The following is a 14,892-nucleotide window of genomic DNA, read 5'->3' on the forward strand; positions in this document are numbered from 1 at the left end:
ATTGATGCTTAAGAATGACTTTATTCAGCTCCTTTTTGTGGTGATTGGTAAATGAAAGAATGAGGTGTGTAAAATGAACTGGGTCATCTTCATCATCCTGGAAGTCAGGAACTTCCAATGTTTGCTCATTTCTTTCTTTTTCGATCAATTGAAAAAAATCGTATTTTAGCCCCAAAGACGGAAAAAATATGGTACTTTACCACCAAATGAGTACACTGTGAGGGTGGGTAAGGCTATGCTCATTTATGTGTTGGAGCTTCCATACATAGGAAGTTATGATGCTTTGTCAGTTCTAGTTCACAATGGACAACGTTGGGTTGGGTATGTTAGATTCTGTAGGAGTTGTGTCATAGTTCGAAAGCTAGGTAGTACAGGTATTACTCATTAGACAATTGGGATGGTGAAAGAAGGGGATTGAGAATCAGATGACTGCGGGTCTCAGTAAATTATCCTATCCATTGTCCTATAGCGCCCCATTTCAAATTTCAAGTTGATATCTTGTAGCCTGTATTTCCTTCACCTGCCTCTAGAGGGTGACATTATCATGCTCTTATCCTGCAGATTCCCCATTTATATGATGTTGATTTTGCATAACCTCATGTTACACATTGAGCAAACGAAGATCCTTTATCCGGATGTAATGGTCTGATCTATGGCATCATTTCTTATTTCAAATAGAATCTGCAGATTCAGAATGATGAGAGGACATTGGAGAGATCTCGAGGCAGGCTACTGCCATCCAAAACGGGCATTTTCATACCGACCAGATTCCCAGCTCGATGTAGCAAGTGAAAATTGACACGCGTGTCAATGATTGTTCATTTAATTTTATTTAACATAGGACGAGAATCGCTATATGGGGATGAATAATCACTAGTACTATTGTTCATCTCAATAGGCCGGCTGTAAAGATCCCTGTTCAGATGGGAGGATGAACAGCCAATCAATGCTTACTGAAAATCAATGATCAGCTGATCAACAAACGTTCATTTGGTGGGTAATCATTGGCCTTTTAATACGTCATGACTGTTGGGTGAAGGAACTTTTGTGCCTGATAATTGGATGTAAAAGGGCCTTTTTGCCAGACGTCTGAACAAAATGAATCAAACCTTCTTTGGACCCCTTCCAACTACTGGTATAGCTATGAAATATCATGGATCACATGCTGTCAACATAATCGTCCTTTTTCTACATCTTTCCTTTTTTTGTGTTTATCTAACATAGGGTGCCTGCACACGAGCAGAATTTCAAGCGCGTGATTTTAGGCACATAATCCGCCCCAGACCGCAGCCAATATACTCCTATGAGGATCCGCAGTTGTCCCCAGACGGACGGATGTGTATCGCGTTTTTTCACGAGCGTGAAAAAATCTGCGACCTGTTCTAATTTTGGTCGGATCATGCGCGTGAAGCCTCCAATACAAGTGAATGGGTGCGTTTTTTCACGCAGTACATCCGCAGTGCAGCTGCGGATGGAGTCACTGGTTGCTATGACTACAGGAAGTAGGCATGGTAGGAGGCGTCCCAACACACAGAACAGAGCTTCACAGGCACATTTCAACTGCAGATCTGTCCTTTCAGTCCCCTCATCTACCAGAGAGCAGCCAGCAGACACCAGCCTGCCACAAGCCATAATGATCGACATGGGGAAACTTGTGGCAATCATGCAGGACTTCCCCAGCCTATGGGACAGTAACTCCCCAGAATACCTCGACAAGAACAGAAAGGAACAATCCTGGCATCTACTGTCCGCGCAGGTTTATGGGGATGCGTGGACGAACGCAGTAGAAGCAGAACAGAAGAACTTGCGTGAGTATTATTCGCTATTGCGTCAAATGTACTTTTTTTTTTCATTTTAACCCCTTAGTGGCCAAGCAGTTTTACTTTTGTTTTTATTGTGCTTTTTTCCATCCCCACTTTTAACCCCTTAGTGACGGAGCTTTTTTGCTTTTTTCCTTTTTTTCCCCCTACTCCCTAAAAAATCGTAGTTCCTTTATTTATCCATCGTCGTCGCTGTATAAGGGCTTGTTATTTTTTTGCGGGACGAGTTGTATTTTGCAATGGCACTATTTATTGTACCATATAATTTACTGAAAAACCTTTAAAAATTGTAATCGGAGAGAAAAAAAAAGACTTTCCACCATCTTTCGGTGTGTCCTGTTTCTGCAGCGCGCAAAGTGCAACAAAAACGACCCGATATTTTTATTCTATGGGTCAGTACGATTACTACGTTACCACACTTATATAGTATTTTTATAGTACGTCCGAAAAAAGTTACATGGATCAACCATGCCCACAAAGACATCTGCTCACTGGGTGAAAGCATGTTGCCAGAATAATTTAACGGTGCTCGCACAAGCAAGAGGGACAAAACGGAGTCTGGGTGTTGGTTTTTAAGCTGTTTTCCAGGGAATGGGCAGTTCTCTAGGGGTTGGGTTTACAATAAGGGTGTCTTCCGGATTTTTCTGCGCGTTTTTTTCCGCAACACATCCGCGTATATCCGCGCGTGATTTTTCACGCATCCGCACCTATCCGCAAGCACATTTAGGTACCATGCGCGCGTGAAAATCCGCTAGTGGAATCCGGAACGCTCGTGTGCAGGCGGCCATAACGAAAAATCTCAGAGCTCAGTAACAAGTTGACTCATTATCTCCTCCAGTAAATAGTAGATATAGAGCAGTGCTCAAGGACTCACTAGATCTTCATCCGTGTAGGGAAAAACACTTTATTGTCTCCAAACAAGAAATATGCTGCAACGTTTCGGCCCAGTTGTGGCCTTTGTCAAGCATATACACTACTAAAAAAGGTTTAACTTTTTTACATGTATAGCTGCCTGGACACTATTTAAATTGACTTTTTAAATTAACTGTTAGCAGGGCTTAATTTTGGAGTAGGGCTTATATTTCAAGCATCCTCAAAAAGCCTGAAAAATCATTTTGCATCCTCAAAAATTCTGGAAAATCATGCTATGTCTTATTTTCAGGGAAACAGGGTACAAATAACATACATATATAAAGCAGCCACTAATCACCATCATAAAAACATATATACATCCACATCCTCCCTGTCTCCATAGGCTGAAGGGATTCATCGTCAGGTGCAGGACCTGCATCTCGTTAAACTAATTATATCACAGCTACCTCACGGAGTGATACTCAGCATCATGCATATTCAAGAGCGCAAGCACATATCTATTCTCTACCAATTAAAACAGCAAGGTGTCAGTACTTGGTGTCAGTACCATTCATGATATTGGTCATCCAGACCTGCCTTCCTTTTTCTTCTCCTTTCCTGCTCTTCCTTTCCTTCTCTTCCTTTCCTTCTTCTTTTCTGTTTGTTTCCTTCTCCTTTCCTTCTTCTTGTTAGGGCTCTGGCTGCGGACCCACTGTGCTAACCAACCAAACCTGGCTTTTAGACCAGACCTGGTATGGCTGGCAGCTGACCCCAGGGGTCAGAGGTACCGAACCAGGAAACTTAGCTAAGCAAGAAGATCCCTGCATATAAGCAGGGTAGGAGTCCTGATAAAAACGGCCCTGCGCTGGAACCTTGGGGCTGATTATTCCTGACAGGAAACAGGGACAGTGTACACAAAGCGCAGGACTGACTGCCACAGAAACAGGAACGATGCACAAACTGGACAGAAATCGACAAACACACACAGGTTAAAGCGTAAGGTAAAGAACATACAAAATAAACAGATACAGGTACAGGATTAAACAGACCTGAAACAGTTCCCTGGGTGGCTGTTGGGATCTATCTTTTCTATAACAGACCTGAAACAGGCGACCTAGAAATGGTGTGTGTCAGAGACAAACATCAATTCTGAGGCAAAGAAGGATGGTCCCCAGCTCACTTAAATAGAAGGGTAAATGCTATTTAAGCTGCAGCTGTGAGCACTGAGAGAGGTTAACTCCCGCATTGCTGGTAGAAAATAGAACAAAGAGTACATTCAAACAGAAGAAGCAGAGCGAAGCCCATGTCTGCCCGGAATAGCAAGAGGGTAGCAGACCTAACACTCTTTTCCTTCCTTTCTCCTTTCCATCGCTTCCCCTTTCCGTCCCTTCCCCTGTCTTCCCTGTTTCTTTCCATCTTTTTCATTTTCTTTTCCTTTCCTTGCTCTCTCCTTTTTCTTTCCAGCCTTCTTCCCATCCTTCTCCTTTCCATCCTTTGTTCCTTCTCCTTTCTTTTCGTTTACTTCTCCTTACCTTTCCTTCTCCTTTCCTGTCTTTCTCCTTTCTTTTTCCTTTCCTTCCTTTCCTCCTTCCTTTTTCTTTCCACCTTTCTTCTTTTCATCCTTCTTCTGTCCATCCTTTCTTCCTTCTCCTTTCCATCCTTTCTTCCCTCCCCTTTTCCTCTCTTTTTTACCCTTCTCCTTCCTTTCGTCTCTACTACTCCTTCCTTTTCTTCCTACTTTTTTCATTCTTCCTTCCTTCTTTCACTTTCTTCTCCTTCATTTCTTCCTTACTTCTCTTTCTACTTTCCTTTCTTCATTTTCCATCAGCCTGCAATCCTCTTTTCCCTGCAGGATCTCTGTAAAGGTTTAGAAACCTCTTCAGTTCCCAAAAATTATCCTACTGTTAAAGCCCATTTACACACAACGGTTATTGCTCAAAATTCGCTCAAAACCAATTGTTTAAGCGATAATCGTTGTTTGTAAATGCTCCCATCTTTCACTCTTCGGCTGAACAATGATTTTTAGGTGAACATAAAATCCATCCTATAGCCGGAGAGAATATAGCACAGACCATATGCTGTGTTTGCTGTCCATGGTTCTGTATTCTCCACGGGAGCTGCTGATTACATTGTATTCAGCAGAGAGCCCGCAGCAGCCCCCTAGCAGAACAATAGACCTGAGTGCAGAGAACAGACCAACTACTGTTCTCTTCATACAGCTGCTGGAGGTTCATTTACATGCAAATGAAGATGATAAGCTGCTTATTGACATTAGTGTCTATTAGCAGTTTATGCAAAACAATCGCTCAAATCTTTTGAACACATATCTTTGTGTGTAAATTGGCCTTTAAACTTTAAATAGCAACCAGGAGGGAGGGGGATGCAGCTGCAGTTTCTCTCTCTCTGTCTATGAATGTATGCTGTGAAAAGAGGAGATAAGCAACAAGGGATGTTACCTGATAGGCTTAGATTGCTAAATACAACATATTGCACTAGAAAGAGACTGCCCCCTCTCAGCAAGTACAGGAGGAGTAACTGCACATATTCAAAAGCATGCCATAAGATAAAAAATAGCCAAAATACATGGGCCCGCATCCAGTTGGAACATGAACAATTATCATTCAGTGTAAATGCATGCCCCAACTGAACGACGAATAAGAATTCATTCACTTCTCGTTTGTCATTGAGTTTATACATGCAGAAAACAGATCGGCCCATGTAAACAGGCAGTCATTCACCTATGAACAACTGCCTGTTTACTGTAAATGGAGGCGGGCGAACAGGAACGATTCCCAGCCCACTCCGCCTCCATTCACTGAGCGATGCCCAGTGTAAAATCACAAGCACGATTATTGCTGAAATGACCTGTCAGGCATCTGCATCCAACAAGTCATCTTATGTAAAAGGGACCTTAGGTTATACACAAAATCTCCATACTTGCTAACAGCCCTGATTTCAATGGGATTGTCCCACGAACTGGACCACAGATGAGGTGGGGCATATGTTAATTTTAGAGATGAGCGAGCGTACTCGGATAAGCACTACTCGCTCGAGTAATTTGCTTTATCCGAGTATCGCTGTGCTCGTCCCTGAAGATTCGGGTGCCGGCACGGAGCGGGGAGCTGCAGGGGAGAGCGGGGAGGAATGGAGGTAAGATCTTTCTCTCCCTCTCTCCCGCCCGCTCTCCCCTGCTCCCTGCTGCGACTCACCTGTCAGCCGCAGCGGCACCCGAATCTTTAGCCCCGAGCACAGCGATACTCGGATAAAGCCAATTACTCGAGCGAGTAGTGCTTATCCGAGTACGCTCGCTCATCTCTAGTTAATTTGCATTATAAACTGCATTTATAGCTGTAATGGGTATTAAAAGTCCATAATTTGGGATTCAGCATGTGCTATACTGTATAATACACATCTCCCAATAATATGCTAGTAATATCTGTACATTCCTAAATAATTGGAAACAGAAGAAAAAAGTTTTAAGGAGAAGAAATAGGAACATTCCGTATGGAAAGAACAATAAAGTCAATTGTGCCAAAACAGACACTATGGCATGTTTATAGATAGGGCACAGACAGTATTTTGGAATATACGTTGAAGATAAAATGTGCACAATATACAGTATATACAACATCTGTCCATAAGGCACCTCTAGTAAAATGTGCCCCGCTGTGCTAACAAAGAAGTTAATCAGTAATGACAGTGGGAATGGTTTTCTATATGACAATTGCCAACTTTCCAAATATCTTTCCATGTAGGTCTCTTCTCCGGTGAGCATGGGCATGGTTTTTGGATAGGTCATAAATCCAGAATATGGAACACAGAGGTCACATGACGCACAAAATGTCAAATGCTAAATAATAGAAACCTGCGATAAGCACGCCCTAACGCAAAATACCTGTGATCTCAGCTATAAATCAATATATGGGAAAGTCACAGCTGAAATACGTTACTTCAAACAGGACACAAAGGGGAAGATCAATAGCAGCTTGTCATGGAAACTGTCACAAAGTACAGTGGTTACCTGGTACTGTCTGTTTGCTTTGCCTGATAAGGGTTATATAGTCATTTTCCTATCAGATATGGCAAGTTGGTCATATCAGACCACTCCCCAATCCACAAATAGATTGTCTGCAATGCTGTGGATCCAATAATCCAATAAAGGAAGACTTACGTTTTTTTAAACAGGTTTACTTATTTGTTAAAATCTAAAAATACAAATAAAATTCATAAAGGGGATTTCTGGCCTCTTGGCCCATAGCAGGGAATGGCATAAAAAATAAAATAGCCATACCGTTCTACTGTACTTCAAGTCTAGCACCACAGACTCCGTCCCTGCTGATACAGGAAGTAATGACATCACATTCATTACTCTCATGATCAGCGCAGCCAATCCCTGGCCTCAGTGGTCATTTGCCGTTTATTCACATATGACCACTGGGCTGGGGCATCGCTGGCACTGGAGATTTGGGGAATATGCCTGGACCTCCAGCCCAGTGCCCCGAATCTCTGGGGAAGAGCCACTCTCAACTGTATCTGCATACACAAGATGCCGATGCAGTTTATAGCAATGGTAGAGCAGAGAATTATACACTCGCCACTTTATAATCCCCTGTCGCTGGAGCTACACTGAAGGTGATTTAAAAAAAGTAAACTTTATACCCCAAATTCCCCATCAACTCAGCCTCCTATTTCCTCCACACGGTTATGTAGTTCCTGCCTCCTGGTCCTGACCTCACCTCTGTCCCTGATTGGGTTCATTATAAAAACCTGATCCTGCCACTGCACCAGCGCACGATTTATCTACTTCATAACACGGTTTGATTCAAGGCTCCACATTGTCTGCTCCTCCGCTATTCCTGCAAGACCTCCTGATATTGACTTCTGGCTTCCTCTCTGACTATGCTACCCACCTCATCCCTTTGTGCTGCAAACCGAGACCTCCCATTGCTGACTTCTGGCTTCCTCTCTGACTACGCCACCCACCTCATCCATTTGTACTGCAAATCGAGACCCCCTGTTGCTGACTTCTGGCTCATCCTTGAATACTCTCTGGACCTGCGGCCATTACACCTGAGGCTCCAGCCTCATGCCTAAAACCGCTACATATTGTTACTTTCAAGAGAGCACTGCTCTGAGTATTATTATTATGTGGAGGCAAAAAGTGGCATTAATATTTGGGAGCACAAAGGGGCACTATTTTTGTGTGGTGCACTAAAAATGTCCATAACACAATATGGGGCATTGCCTATTCGACATTATTGTTTTCAGGTTTGCAGTTTATATGGTACTATAAGCTGAAGGTAATTACAGTTCTTAAGTTCAGTATTTAGCAGCACACACCATGTACAGTCTTGGGGAAAAATAGGGCAGTAAGAGACACAGAATTGGGGGTCAAAGCAGGGTGAAAAGTTTGTGTAGGTTGTGAAAGTTTTTTGAGATGCTGGAAAAGCGAGGAGCCAAAGATGCCTGTGTTGGAAGTTTGAAGAAACAAGTCATGAGTGCAAGAGGTCATCATAGTGGTCTGGGATGGATAGAGAAGATAGGAAAACTCCAGTCCAAATGGATGTCACCTATGATGACTGGATATAATGGTGCTGTAATCACCAATACAACCTGCAAAGTACCTATGTAGAGCTGGTATTTACTATATGGTTACTGCATGGTAGTAATATTAGTCATTATGCAGTGTTTTTATACAGCAACAGTATGAAAGTAATATTCAGTCCTTATGTAGTGGTCACCGTATAGTGATATTGGTAATATTGATCTTTCTGTGGTGGTTTTTATTCAGTAATAGTAAAGTAATATTGGTCAGTCACTATGGATTAGTATTGCTCATGGCGTAACGGTATTATTTGAGCCTTGTATAGTGATAACATTGGTCTTAGTATACTGCACCTTATTCAGTGGATTATGTAGATAATTTTTAAATACTGTATGGCATTAATATTTGCTTTTGGTATAGTGGCAACAAAGTTATATAACTATGTATATATGTAGTGGCCCAGTACATGCTTTCCTGGCCCCCTCCATAAATGTCATACATGTAATGTGTTATGTAGATGCTCTGTGCAAGACTGTCTTGTCCTTATGTTATGTGTATTGCACAGCTGCAGCAAATGAGAGGTTAAATGTCTGGTATGTGAAGACTGTCTGGTAAATGTATCCAGTTATGTCCTGTCACGTGGTATGAGTGAGGCTATAAATGTAAGTGCTTGAGAGCAGGAAAGGAGTTCCATGTCTTCTGGGTTCCTGATAAAGAGTGCCAACTACATGGGGGTACCTTTAACCCTCGTGTAGTGAAGAATGGAAGAGGAGAAGAGTTTTCCCGAGCTCAAGGATCCGCATGATCAGTGAGTTAGCCCCCGGAGAGAGAGAAAGCGTGAGTCAGTCATAAGACTTTTATACTCAAAGCCTAGTGCAGAGGTACTCTTATCTTCAATTGTTTTCACGCCTAAGCGTCCTGAAGTCTGGGATCGCTGTGTGGAGGTACTCATTTTCAAATCTATCTGTATATATTTATCTCTACCAGCACTTTGAATTCATGTCTATATTGCCTTGCATTGTTAAAGTCCAGTTTTCAAGTAAAGTTATTCCAGGCCCTGACCGTTCCCAGGGACCTGAGGTACTCTATTTCTGTCTGCGGTTCATTTATTCTCCGCCGATGTTCATGCCAGGGGATACCAGAACATTGGCGTCACCCGTGACAACCACAATCCCTGTTCTCCAGTCTATTGGGCATTCCTATGCAGGGATGTCCGGAAGAGGCCCAGCGCTGCCCTGGCCGAGGCTACCTGCATCCCTCCGTGGTGAGTGCCGCCATGACAAGCCAGCATCTTACCCTCCTCGCTCCTCAACGTAAGACCCGCATCCGGGGTCACCCTACGGGATGCTGCATATATTTTATTTTTGGAGGGGGGTACTACAGCAGTCATGTGAGCAATAAACATGACATCATTGCTTCATGTTTCAGTGTGGACCACGGTGGAGGGAACCGGGTTGGCGACGCTGGATCGGAGGCACAGTGGAGAGGTGAGTAAGATTCCACTGTCAAAATCCACATGTCTAAATGCAGGTTTTGATGCAGAATGAAGCCATTTTCAAATCCTGTTACGGTGTGCCATCTGAAACAGGTAGTGGAAACAGAGTGGCATTATTACATCAACCTCATCCATGTGGTTATGCCTCAGCTCTGCTGTTTGCCTCTTACCTGTCTCTGCAATAGGTCCCTTTCACATTGTAAGTTGCAAATACCTCACTGGGGCCTTCCTCTGCACTCTACTTTAACATCTCCAATGGTGTATGGACTGATTGGTTCACAGGGAGGTGTGTCCCCTGGTTGGCCAATCAGCTACAGTGTGAGTATATTTAAGCCAGTCACACTCATACCTGGGTGTGGTTCATTCTGCAGTCTAGCGGTTTGAGTGAGGATGTACGCTGTGCAGCTCTCGGTTTGGATCCAGACGGGCGTAGTCTGTTGGTGTTATAGCTAGACTCTATGTTCTGTTGGTGTTTGCCTGGATCCAGATTAGAATCTCGTGTCCCGTTTGAATTTCCTCTATCCGTAAATGTGCGGACCCCTGAATCTCCTCTGTCTGTAAGTCTGCAGATGCCATGTGTTAATGTAACCCTTACATCCGTGGGTGTGCGGACAGCAGAATCCATGTCCTGTCTGGTGTTTGGGATGCGTATCTGACACCTGTGTGTTGAGTACCTATTTGGCATATTTTAGATCTGTCTTGTTTTGTCCTCTCTCCTATTTTCTGTCTAGGGACATACTAGACCCTTGGGTACGAGATGCAAGACAATTATTGTCGGGATGATCGCGCCGTTTATAGGGAGGATCTGCTCCCTCAAAACTTGCTAGAGATAATTTTCCCTACTATGTTTGATGGTGTCATTCCTCTTGGACCGTTATTTTGATACATGTGAAGGCACCCTAAGTTTACCAACTCTTCCATTAAAAAATTGCATTGGGGGAAGTTTCTGCTGCAGCAAGTACCTTCCCAGTCAGATAATGGTTTGGTCTGAGGAGTCTTGGTATTTTTCACCCTCTAGGGCTCAGTCAGCCAAGCTTTTTTTTCTGCGCATCTATGTGTGCAAAAAAAAAAAAAGTGCTTGATGCATTAGCAAAATGCCCGTGGCCATGCTACAGCCGTCAACCACGTCAACCCATTGAAAGCAATAGGATGCAGGCAACCCCTGCAGTGATTTTCGGGAAAGGGCTTGAAATATAAGCCCTTCCCTAACAAATCATCCCTAGATCGTGTAAAAAAAATATATATATACTCCCCTCTCCGCCGCTGTCGGGGCTCCAATGCGTTTTGTCTGTGCAGTGCCGTTAGTATTCTGAAGCTCTTTTAGCTGGCAGGAATTTAAGAATCCCTGCCTCCTGAAAGGTCTGTGTCTGATTGGCTGAGCGCTCAGCCAATCAGAGGCAGCGCTCCGCCATTCATTGAATTAAAAAAACGCTCGTCTGACTTCGCCCTTAGATTGTGAGAGGATACAGAACGAAATAAAAAAATAGGAGGATTTTTAAAATGTGGATAGGCAAAGGTGGATATTGCTTACTGTCTTCGGAAATGCAGAGCGGGACAGATCTTTTGGAATAAGATTCGACAGTTCACACAAAATCACGTGAATAACTTTTTTCCCTACGTCTCACAGTGGGGAATCTTTTGGTGGATTGCTCTCGTTATGCTCCAAAGAAGCCATGAAGTTCTTATACCTGGCCTTCATGGCAGGGAGAGAAGGTATTCTTCAGACTTGGCTCTCTCCTAACCCCACTTCATCAAAATTATTCTTTGAAAAAAATGTCTATTCCGCATGGATTGGATAGAGGCAACTATTTTGAAAAAGACATGAGTCAAAAAAATCTTTACTGCCTGGGAGAATTTTTTATTCTTTCTTCTAGAATTCAGGGAAAAATTAAGTGCCACTTCCAAGCCACTGCTTGGTACATTGAACAGGAATTACTGGGTAACCCTTCTATCCAGAACAGATTTGCGCCAACCTACTGAGCACCTTGGAGTTCATGGACCCTATTTTTCGATTCTTTCTCAATCTTTCTTCTTCTCTTTTTTTCAGTTTGGTTCTTAGAGTTGACATACCCATGTTTGGTTTAGAAAATATGATTCAGACATAATTTCTGTTATATTGGACAGACTCTTTAACTTACCTGTAGATAGAGGGCCTTCTAGGAACCCTAAGCATATGACTTGGAATTTCTTCTTTAGTCTGTCTCCCCTACACCGGAGGATAATTGTTCCTTGAGACACTTGAAACACCATTTTTACCATTGTCTTTATAATTGTTTTGGCATTATGTTATTTTGCAGTTTCGGTTTGTCAAATCTTGTCCTATTACTTCTGCTTTAAGGCTGCATTCAGACGAACGTATATCGGCTCGGTTTTCACGCCGAGCCGATATACGTTGTCCTCGTGTGCAGGGGGAGGGGAGGATGGAAGAGCCAGGAGCAGGAACTGAGCTCCCGCCCCCTCTCTGCCTTCTCTCCGCCCCTCTGCACTATTTGCAATGGGGAGAGGTGGGGCGGGGGCAAGGCTAAGTTCCAAGAATTAGCCCCACCCCCGCCCCGCCTCTCCCCATTGCAAATAGTGCAGAGGGGCGGAGAGGAGGCGGAGAGGAGGCAGAGAGGGGGCGAGAGCTCAGTTCCTGCTCCTGTCTCTTCCATCCTCCCACCCCCCTGCATACGAGGACAACGTGTATGGGCTCGGTGTGAAAACCGAGCCGATATACGTTCGTGTGAATGCAGCCCCCAGTTGAAGAAAATGATTGGCCATTATTTGTTGGCCTAATAAAGACAAGTTAAAAGGAAATAGGAGGAGATTATGGTTAGTGTTGCTGGCATTGCTTTTTGCAAGCAATATCCTATTAACTATGACACGTAATATGATCACATCATGTGAAGTAGTTGATGTCGTAGAGAAATTCCCTAATGACCTATATCAACAAATGAGTCATACGTAATGATTTGTCATTAGTGCAATCAATATGTGATACTAACCAAGCGTCCTTCAGACCTCGCTAGAAATGCACAAACTGCCAAATATAAATGATCCTACAAAAACGTAGAACGACTCAGTCAATCAGACACGGCTATTATGGTGAGAGCGTGGACACATTGTGAGACTAGATATGACTTAGGACTAAACCAAAGGGGAAAGTTTAAGGTCTCATGTCCGCGGGGAAAATAAGAATTAAAATCCGCAGCGTTTTTCCCGCATGCGGATCCGCGCCCCATAGGAATGCATTGACCACCCGCGGGTAGATAAATACCCGCGGATGGTATTTAAAAGTGAATAAAAAAATTTCTGGAGCATGAAAAAAAATGGACATGCTCCATTTTAGTGCGGATCACATGTGCGGGGGCTCATAGAACACATAGCCCAATTGATCTCCTGCATGAAAAATAAAAGACAATTACAGTGCATCCACAGCCCAAATCCGCATTACAAATCCGCAGCGGATCTGATTTTCCCCATGGACATGAGGCCTTAGGCATTTCCCCAGGGTATGGAATTTATGCAGGGATTCCCCAGGCATTTTCTTTAATAGCAGTATCTCACAGCTTGCAGAAGGTGTCTCCAAAGTGAGGTACCAGAAACGTGATTGTACAACGTACACAATGACTCCACCAGCAGAATAGCGAGTGCAGCTCTGGAGTATAATACAGGATGTAACTCGGGAATCCATAAAAACCCAGTCATATAGAAGTCATCCATATACGCTGGTCCCAAGCCCAGATAAATGGGGAAGGATAGGGAAAGACCTGGTGACCTACCCTGTAAAAACTTTGCCTTGTAAATTCTATGAAAGAGCTCTCAAATTATTCAGATACTGTATCCAATGGTAGCCCCCCCCCCTCCCCCCCAGGCCAAAGGATTCTCTAAATGCGACTGGGAAAGAGCGAGGTCTGAATAAAAATAGTCAGGGTTTTCCTCATGACGCAACTAGGGAAAAGCCCTCGGGAAGCCCAGATGCTGATGCTCCTCATGAAAGGAAGGGTCTGCGCTGTACCAAAGCTCACATACTAGCAACATGGAATGTGCATGGCATGAGTCGAGGGAAATCCAACATTGTGAAACACGTAATGACAAGACTTGACATTGATATTCTTGGAGTTAGTGAATTGCACTGGACAGGTAATGGATATTTTCAGTCCGATGACTTCACATTGCACAATGCCGCACACGAGGAAATCAAGAGGAATGGAGTAGCCTTTATTACAAACAAGCGGACCTCAAAGGTAGAAAGTTTAAGAAAAAATAGCGACCATACCATTGCTATCCAGATACGTGGTAAGCCAGTGAACATCTCAGTCTTACAGGTCTATGCCCCAACGACGGATGCTGATGAGGAAACCATTGAAGATTTTTATGCTGACGTCCATAAAACTCTATAAATGAAGTGCCAAAAGAGGACATCATTTACATTACAGGCGACTTCAATTCCAAAGTCGGCAGACAGCCAGAAGCAGCCATCTAAGGAAGATTTGGGCTTGGTGAAAGTAATGAAGTCGGTGATCGCGTGGTACAGTTATGCCAAGAAAATCGGCTCAGGATGGCAAACACATGGTTTATGCAACCCAAACGCTGACTGTACACGTGGACATCTCCCACATCCTGTGTTATCATCGTTGGCGAAGCTCAATCAGTACAATAAAAAAACCTTTCCTGGCGCCGACTGCGGCACTGATCATAAACTCCTTGCAGCTAAGATCAAGATCAAATTCTGTAGCATTAAGAAAGGCGCTCCATTGAGAAAATTTGACACCTTTAAAATCCCCCAATCATACACTATTGAGGTAGCAAACAGATTCGAACTGCTTGACACATCAGAAAAGCAACCAGAGGAACTATGGCACGATATACAGTCCACAGTTATGGAAACAGCCAGTTAGCATCTCACCTATAAGAAGCAGGAAAAACGATGATATTGGTTGTCTGAGCAAACTCTTTAGAATAGCTGATAAAAGGCAGTTGGCAGCAAAGACCAAGTTTGGCAACTAAATGCCGATTTTCAGCAAGTAGCAAGGAAAGACAAGGAAATGGACTGGAATGAGCGCTGCAAACAACTCAAAGCAGAAGCCATGAAAGGCCATATGCAAGGCCTATTCTCACAGGTCAAGATGGCCCGAAAACCCTTCATGGCACGCAACGGCACAATCAAAGGCAATAATGGAAAGGAACTGAATGACTAA

At 43.5% G+C, this 14,892-nt stretch overlaps 1 pseudogene; it reads left to right on the top strand.

Moving 5' to 3' along the window:
- Positions 1-9,493: 9,493 nt before the first annotated feature.
- Positions 9,494-14,892, top strand: LOC136578694 (craniofacial development protein 2-like; annotated as a pseudogene).

Source organism: Eleutherodactylus coqui, chromosome 9 (genome assembly GCF_035609145.1).
Source record: "Eleutherodactylus coqui strain aEleCoq1 chromosome 9, aEleCoq1.hap1, whole genome shotgun sequence".
Taxonomy (NCBI): domain Eukaryota; kingdom Metazoa; phylum Chordata; class Amphibia; order Anura; family Eleutherodactylidae; genus Eleutherodactylus; species Eleutherodactylus coqui.